This window comes from Canis lupus, chromosome 11 (genome assembly GCF_048164855.1).
Source record: "Canis lupus baileyi chromosome 11, mCanLup2.hap1, whole genome shotgun sequence".
Classification (NCBI taxonomy): domain Eukaryota; kingdom Metazoa; phylum Chordata; class Mammalia; order Carnivora; family Canidae; genus Canis; species Canis lupus.
Genome location: NC_132848.1, coordinates 35,248,842 through 35,257,941, shown reverse-complemented (window position 1 = coordinate 35,257,941; position 9,100 = coordinate 35,248,842). Strand labels below are relative to the sequence as shown.

Genomic DNA, 9,100 nt, shown 5'->3' with positions numbered 1-9,100 from the left:
GGGTGGTGGTGGCTCCCTCTAATTTTCAGAGGCAGTCAACGTGACAAATATTCTTATTAGTGACCTGTCCCCAACATCACCCTATAAGATGTTGGCAGTGCAGGGAGCCATGTCTGTGACCCTTGGGACTGGCTGGGGATGGGCGGGGGAGGGTCTCCACCTGACAAGTTCTACAGCAGAGTTTTGTTGCTGCACCTGTAGTCTCAAAGTCTGGCCCTCCTAAAATGTCTGTGCTTACTGGATCACCATCAATAATTTCCATTTCTGCAAAAGAGAACCAGAACTTGTACCTGAAGTGTCTGAAGCTGAAAACTCTGACTGATAAAGCCACTGCAATGACAGCCCCTTGGACTGTGAACAACCAGGGCAAAGGGCAACTTATCTTCATCACCGCCGTACTACTACAAGTTCCTTTTGGCTTTTTATTTCATGTTATGCTCAGAAACTGTATCAGTCAAGAATCCTTTGGCTTCAAGTGACAGAAACCCAAATCAAACTAATTAATCCAAAAAAACAACAACAAAAACCAAGGACTAAGTCTCAAAGTTGTAAAGTCTTGGGTTAGTGTTTGCTTTAGGGACAGTTGGACCCAGAAGTTCAAATGAAGCTATAACACACATTTAATTTATTTTCTTATAATTCTGTTTTGTTCTTTCTTGGGCTTCAGTCTCAGGCCTGCTGATAAAACCGCCCACCATTAGTATCTCTGGGTTTACTTCATTCTCATGGCAATTCCAGAAAGAAAAGACAGAAGGAAAAAACCTAATCCCCTCTCCCCCGACATCCACATCTAATCACCCAAATGACACCAATTGGCCATGTTCAGGTTTTGGAGTGAGCCAAGGACCAGTTGTTGAGGCCAGGAGAAAAAGAAATCCAACTAGTTAGGGTGGGTGAAGAGCTCATTCCTACAGGGTAAAAGGTTGTTACAGCAGGTGATGGCCTGCTAGAGCCACCCTGCACGGGGAGGTGTAGGCCCCCAAAAGAAGTGGTGTAGAACCAACAAAGCAGATTTCTACTACCAAACTCAAAGTGCCAGCGTGATTCTAGAAAAGCTGCTAGAATGGAAACTGTAAGGGTTCTCCTTCTAAGATTAATACCTTTCTCTTTCTCCTCTCTCTCTGTTTCTCTCTGTCTTTTCCTCTCTCTGTCTCTGTCTCTGTCTCATTTGCCCCATCTTACACATGCAGACAAGGAAGAGGTTTCTTTCTTTTTCTTTTTTAAAGAAATTTAAGCGATTTTTAAAAAAGATTTATTTATTTATTCATGAGAGAGAGAGAGAGAGGCAGAGACATAGGCAGAGAGAGAAGCAAGCTCCTCACAGGGACCCTGATGTGGGACTCGATCCCCAGACCCGGGATCATGCCCTGAGCCAAAGGCAGACACTCAACCACTGAGCCACCCAGGGGTCCCAAGGAAGAGGTTTCAAGCAGTCCCTGTGGCACCCACAGGGAAATGCCATGAGGAGCAGTTCCAGTGTTACTCAGGGGATACAGCTTAAGTCTCTGGTTACGTCAAGAGGAAAAGAAAAATACTGAAGTAAAGTATTAGAAGGACCATGATCAGAGGGCAGAGAAAACCTCCTCATTCTCCAACAGGCAATCATCTTCAGGAAGCCTTCAGTAAAAAAAACAAAAACAAAAACAAACAAACAAACAAAAAAACGCCACTTTGACATGAACAAAGCGAGAAGAGGTGGGCTGTTCTGCCCCAGGAAAGGCTGACAGAGAGAAAAACAAAGCTTGTTTCTGGGGTCCCTTCATATCCTCCTCTGATCCAGACACTGAACTCAAGGCCCCACAATGAGCCAAGTATCAGATTCTTGAAAAATCTGCCAGACATTCCTGCCATTGCAGCTTTATTGAATTACTATGGAGTGCAGGCTTAGAAATATAAATCACAGGGAAGCAGGAAGCGCATTTATTTCATTAGCCCATGTAGCCTCCATCTGAAGCCTGCCCGTGCCTCTTCTAGAAACAGCCTTGCAACCTCGCCCTGCACATACTTCGTGTCTTGTTCTCCAGCAGCAGCAAGCCTGGGGCTAGGCTATCACTTTGTTCCTGCCTCTCCTCTAAAGTGCTTTCTGACCAATTGAGTTGCTCAGATGGAGTACAGAGCCTTAAGATGAGAATATCTTTGTGTCCTTTTGTTTGTCATCTCTTGGTCTCCCAGGCAGTCATTGGCCAGACCTGCTTTTCACTTCTATTCCAATAAACCAGCCACAAAGGGGAAGAACTCGTCCCCAAGATGAGCCACCAACATCTGGAGGACATGCAAGAACCCAGACAACCTTTGGCACAAAACGTTGTGCTCTGTAGAGGGGCTGCACAAGCAAAATGCTTCATGGATGGCAGGGGTAAGAAAGGCAGAGACAGGTCTGGTCAAAGCGAGCAACTGTGCATGCTGGGATGACAGCGTGACATTCGGATGGGAAGCCCCGAAGTCAGATGGATTGAGTTCAGATTCGGGCCACGCACTTAGCAGCTGCATGACTTGAGCTCATGATTCTCTCCTCCAAGCTCCCATTTCCTCAGTGGTATTAAGGTTTACTTCCAGGGACTATTGAGAGGTAACTGCAAGAACACAGAGAGTGTGAGGGACCTGTAACCTACAAAAGATCTCTCTCCTTTGTCACTATTATGACATCCAGACAGAAAAGGGTGAGAGTCAGATACCGAAGTGACTCAGCTTGAGGCAAAATTTCCATCTAGCCTTGCCACCTTTCTTGTGAGAATGCCGGTGCCTTCACCTCCTGTCCTGTTTCCTGAAGGGCCTGTGTTGTTCTCCATTCCTGCTCCCAGTGAGCACTTAATAAATAAATCTCTCCTGAAACGTTAACGGCTGCCTAAGGTTTAGCTGACAATGACTTCATGTGTGATTCCTCCCAAGTTTGCTGGCATTTATTCTGATAGGACAAAAGGCCTAACTTCTCTCTTAACCACTCAGAAGCTCCCCCGGAGTCCAGGGAGACATCCCTAAAATGTCACCATCTGGGCCCTTCTCACATGATCGTCACATTGACGGTTTGGGAAAGCGAGCAAGGAGAGGGAAAGGATAGCAAAAGAAAGTCTTCAGGAGTTCCTTCTGTCCTCCCAATGTGAACAGATGCCTAATGCCTGGAACACATTAGGTGTTCCATAAATAAGTTTGAATGGATGGATAAATGACAGAATTACTGAATGAGTCAGCAAATAAATGAAGATCTGTCCAATACTTTCTCCACTCACTCACAAGGAAAAAAATAAATGAAAGTTCACTTTGGCAGAGCACCTCTGCGAAGTAGCCCAACTATCACAGTGAACTCCTCTCAGCTAATCCTTTTTACTGAAATTGCCAGCAAGCAGAATAGCAATTTGGCTTTTCACTGATAGGATTTTTACCTGACATCTTTCTGGAATGTGAGATTTAAAAGAAGCTGGGGAGTGGGGTGGGGAGAAAACAGGCTCTTAAGAATGAAAAGCATAGGCTTTGATACCCATCTCTGTGATTGGACAAAAATGGCTTAATTCCAACTTTTACTTCTATCCATGAAGGAGAGACTCCCATGAAATACTCCTTGCCCCATTGTTAGAACAAAATACAAAACATAGCAGATTATATTCAACAATTGCTGTTTTAGGTGAAAAGCAATATAGAACTATGATCCTTAGTAGAAAGGAAAAATAAGGTAAACCCTCCAATTGAATCAGCTTAACCTGGGGGAAGTTTCTGGTGAAAATCTTTTCACCAGAAGGAGGAACCCAAACAGAGACCAACGGCAGCTAGATTTGGGGGCATAGAATACTGGAAAGGAAGGTACTACATAATCAAAGAGCTCCAGAAATCTGCATAGGGTCACTCTGAGCCTCTAGCTAAATACTAATCTGCTCATGTATAGGGAGAAAGCCCATGAAGCTGGGCAAAGAAGAACAGGAAAAAACAAAGACAATGACTGGGGAGCTGCAAGCTGAACAATTCTCAGAGTTCACCTATGGCTGGAAATATTCAAGTTCCCACTAGCCAAAGTACAGAAACATTGCTGAATGCATATGTATACCAAATGGAATTTTTTAGGGGCGAAAAACACAAAATCTAAATACAATTTTACTGGACGGAATTGAGAGCATATTAAACACTACCAAAGAAAAGATTAATGAATTTGAAAACATACAGAAGAAAAAAAATCCAAAACAAAGAACAAAGAGAAAAAAAGATTGAAAAGTGTCAACAGTCTTATTGTCAAAAATGTCCACAATCTCAAAGGGCATAACACATATGTAACTGGAGTTCCAGAAGGAAAAGGAGAGAAAATATTAAAATACACAATGGCAATTTTAAAAATCCAAGTTTTTTGTTTGTTTGTTTTAACATTCTTAGTTTATTAATCCTTTCATGAAAAATCTGCACAATCAAAAAAAAAAAAAAAAAGAAAAGAAAAATCTGCACAATCACCACAGATAAAGCCACTGCAGAATCTTTACTCCTTCTGTTGTCCAATCTCCAGCTCACTTTTTGCCAGCACCAACGTTGGCTTTTGCAGTCCCCCTGACTTTCTTCATTCTGTTTTTGTGTTCTTTGTGCTGTTTTCTTAAAGTCTTTTTCTTCTCATATAGGCCATGTCTTGCAAGTCTATGTTTGGGTTCATTTTTCTTTGCATAATCCAAGGAATCATGAATCGTGCCAAAGCCAGTTGTCTTGCCACCACCAAAATGGGTTCTGAATCCAAATACAAATATGACATCTGGTGTGGTCTTGTACATTTTGGCTAGTTTTTCCCGAATTTCTGTCTTAGGTACTGTTGCCTTCCCGGGGTGAAGAACATCAATGACCATCTGTTTCCACTGAAGCAGTCAGTTGGTCATGAACTTCCTGGTCCAGATAGTTACTGTGTCATTCATGATGGTGGCCTAGTTTCAAGCAGCTGGGGAGGAAAAGACTAAAAATCCAAGTTTTGATGGAATCTATAAAATTATAGATGTAAGAAGGCCAATGAACCCAAAAAGGATAAACACATAAAAAAAAGTATCAAGAGAAATCATAATCAGATTGCCAAAGGGTAAAATGATAAGCAGAAAATATTAGATGTTGCACAGAGAAAAAGAATGAGAACAAAGAGAAAAATTATCATGGACTTCTAATCAGAAATTATGCAAACCAGAAGATAGTAGAGTGGTAACTTCAAGGAATAAGAGATAAAAGCTATCACCTAAAATGTTACAACCAGAGAAAATATCTTTCCGAAATAAAGGTGAAACAAAGCTTTTTATTTCAAACAAACAAAAGCTGAAAAGAAGTTGTCGCCACCTGACCTTTACTACAAGAAATGTCAATGAAAGTTCTCCATGAAGTAGAAAGAAGATTGATACCAAAAGGCAGCTTGGAACACTTCTCTGTGAATGAAAGATATTGTCTGGTTTTTAATTTTTAAGATAATTCTATTTATTTACTTATTTATTTAAAAGATCATCTCAAGGTCATTTAAAACAAAAACAGTAATAATGTATAGTCTTCTCAACATATTGCACTCCAACAACTGAAGATCTGTATGCAAAAAAAAAAAAAGAAAAGAAAAAGAAACTCAATACTTTTTCCACATGATAAAAAAAATTACCTCAAAATGCATCATACACCTAAGTGTAAAAAATAAAATGTAAATCTACTAAAAGAAAACAGAGAAAATCAGTACAACATTGGCATAAGCAATAGTTTCTTAGGACATGAAAAGCACAAACTATTAATATTTTATGAAATGGATTTTGTCAGAGTTCAAAACATCTGCTTTTCAACCCACTCTGTTAAGAAATAAAAAAGGCAAACCCACAGAATGAGAAACAATATTTGCAAATATATATCTCACAAAAGCTTGTGTCTAGTATATATAAAGAACTCTCACAATTCAATATGAAGATGATCAGCCCAATTTCTAAAATGGGCAAAATAGGGGTGCCTGGGTAGCTCAGTCGTTTTAAGCTTCTGCCTTTGGCTCAGGTCATGATTTCAGGGTTCTGGGATCGAGCCTTAGGACCCTGAGGGTCTCCCTTTTTCTCTGCCCCTCCACCTGCTTGTGTTCTCTCTCTCTCTCTCTCAAATAAATAAATAAAATATTTTTTAAAAAATAAAATAATATGAGGGAAAATATTGGGAAGACACTTTGCAAAAGAAGATATTCAGCTCAGAAGCACATGTAAAGATAGAGATGCTTAATACCATTACCCATCAGGGAAATTCACATTAAAACTATAATTAAATTCTCCATACCCACTAAAATGACTAAAATTTAGAAGACCAAAAATGTCAAGTGTTAGAATGGATGTGAAGCAATTGGAGCTCTCTTTTTTTTTAAAAAAAAAATTTTTTTATTTATTCATGAAAGACACACACAGAGAGAGGCAGGGACACAGGCAGAGGGAGAAGCAGGCTCCATGCGGGGAGCCCGATGCAGGACTCGATCCCGAGTCTCCAGGATCATGTCCTGGGCTGAAGGCGGCACTAAACCGCTGAGCCACCCAGGCTGCCCAATTGGAGCTCTCTTATGTATGTTTTTGGTAGTAATGCCAAATGGTACAACCACTATGGAAAACTCTGTGGTTCTTTTAAAGTTAAGCATGCATGTACCATATAATCCAACAATTCTGCTCCTAGGTGTTTACTGAAAAAGATGCTAACATATGTCCACATAAGGATTTTTACACAAATGTTGAAAGAAGCTTTATTATAATAACAAGTTGTAGTATGTTCATACAATGGAACACTGCCTAGCAATAAAAAGGAGTGAACTACAACTACTTGCAACCAGACGGATAGATCTCAAAAGTACTGTGCTGAATTAAAGAAGCTGGACACAAAAGAGTATGTGCCATATGCTTTCATTTATATGAAATGGTGTCAGAAGGCAGGTTGGTAGTTTAGTGGAGACTAAAGGTAAGGAGGGAGGACAGACTGCAAAAGAGCACTAGAAAGACTTTGGGATGGTGAAAATGTTCTATATGTTCACTGTGGTGGTGGTCACAGGCACATGTGTATTTTTCAAAACTCCTCAAAACTAAACTCATGTATGTTTTATTGTATTTTAATTATATCTCAATAAAGTTTATTTTTAAAAAGACACCTTTTTCATACTTATATGGATAATGGGATAATAATAGCCTCTAGCCCTTTAGGTTGTGGTGATGAAGAGAGAGGGAAAAGGCATGCAAAATACAGTAAATGCCAGGATAGAAAGTGAGTTTTTTTCCCTACAAAAGTTTGCTCAGAAAAGAGATGATTGCCTATCGTGCTGTTCACCTGGCATTTCCACTTTCCCAGAATAGGATTGCATTTGTCTGTCCCCTCTTCAAAGATAGGATACATCTACGTGACGTGTGCTATCCACTGATGGGTGAACCCCACACCACGTATCACTTCCAGTGGAAACGTGAAGAGCCAGGATGCATTTCCCCACACTCCCTTTCCACTGGCACACCAGACATAGAAGCACATGTCCAGATGCGCTCTCATTAGCTCCAACTCAGCCTCAGGGGCAGCATCATCCCACAATTCGAGATCCCAAAAGGATCTGAGCATGTGATTATGAGTTGTTTTCTCTGAAAAGGGGAGTCGATGTTTCCCAAGCATCCATGACTCTTTACTTTGTCACCATGGTGCTCAGCTTTACATGTTTATGAGAAGCCAGTTGAAGCCTCTTCCACTGCCAGGAACCATCTGTACTTCATAGGGACTGAACCCACAAGCATGGCCTCTTAGGAGCTGACCAGCAGGCCTGGTTCAGAGGTCTACATCTGCCTTTCTGCTCTCTACACATATCCTTCTGTCTGGGTTCCAAAGCCTCATGGCTGAAGCTTCTGGAATGCCCCAGGAACTGCCACATCAGATGTTTCTCAGCTTCGGTGATTCACAAATTCCTATTTGAAGGACCTTCCCAGGACAGCTATATTTTTGGAGCCCCTTTTCTCCAGCTGCCTCCAAAATAAGCTCTTCTCCACCCTCAGTTTCAGCTGACGGTGAGATGTCTGATTTGAGGCCATGCCTGTATCATCACCCTGCTCTAGGCTTTGAAGATGTGGCGATGCTCTATTTTATGTGATGGAAGTTGTTGCAATGCCGGATGCCAGACAGGTCTGTGCCACTAGCCTGGCATCCTGTTTTTCCATATGGCTCCAAAGCAGTTGCTTTGAGCTCTCAGTCCCCAGAAGTGGGGCTCCCCTGAGGTATATCAGCACAAGAAAGAGCATGTAGAGCACAGTTGGGTGTGTATGAGTACACAGCTTTGGACAGAAGAAACCCAGCCACTGAAGGCCTACTGCACCCTCTACTGAGTTCGGAGCCACATCATGTGCTCAGGATGGAGAAAGGCTACTCCTCCATCTCATTTCACTCTAAGGGAGTTAAGAAACCCAAACCAATTCTATTAATTTTATCTTCTGAGACTGACTCTCCTAGAACCTGACACCATATTTCTTGGACAGTGCACTGACTGGGGCCAATGTAATCATTCCTGATGGGGTCCATTTAGCTTCTGCAGGAAAATGCCATTTACATGGACAAGGATGGTGACAAGATGGGGCTTATGATCAAGGGGTCTAACTTGAGGAAGGATCATCCTGAGGGTGCAATGGAACAGATAAGAGCTTGGGCTCAGAAGCTGGTCAGCCAGGCTTGTGTTTGAATCCAGCTCCACATTTAATAGTTGGGTGACTTCGGCAAGATACTGCACATTTCCAACATTGTTTCCTCACCTGTACAAATGGAGATCAGGGTATATCAAAACATTAAAGGAGCATTAACAGAGATGATGCAGGGTCACCCAGATGGCTCGGTCAGTTAAGTGTCTGCCTTGAGCTCAGGTCATGATCCTGGAGTCCCAGGATTGAGACCGAAGTCAGGCTCCCTGCTCAGCAGGGAGCAGGTTTCTCCCTCTTCCCCTACCCCTCTCCCTGATCCTGCTCTCTCTCTCTCTCTCGTTCTCTCTCTCTCTCAAGTAAAGAAATAAAATCTTTAAAAAGAGAGAGATGATGCCTACAAAGGGTAAGCACACTGTCTGCATGCAGCTCAGTAAATACTCAGTTAATATTTATTGATATTATGCTGGTCTTCCCTGTGGGAAGCAGACACAGGCTGACAG

At 41.8% G+C, this 9,100-nt stretch overlaps 1 pseudogene; it reads right to left on the bottom strand.

Moving 5' to 3' along the window:
- Nucleotides 1-4,390: 4,390 nt before the first annotated feature.
- On the bottom strand, nucleotides 4,391-4,892 carry LOC140642984 (small ribosomal subunit protein eS24 pseudogene; annotated as a pseudogene).
- Nucleotides 4,893-9,100: the final 4,208 nt, after the last annotated feature.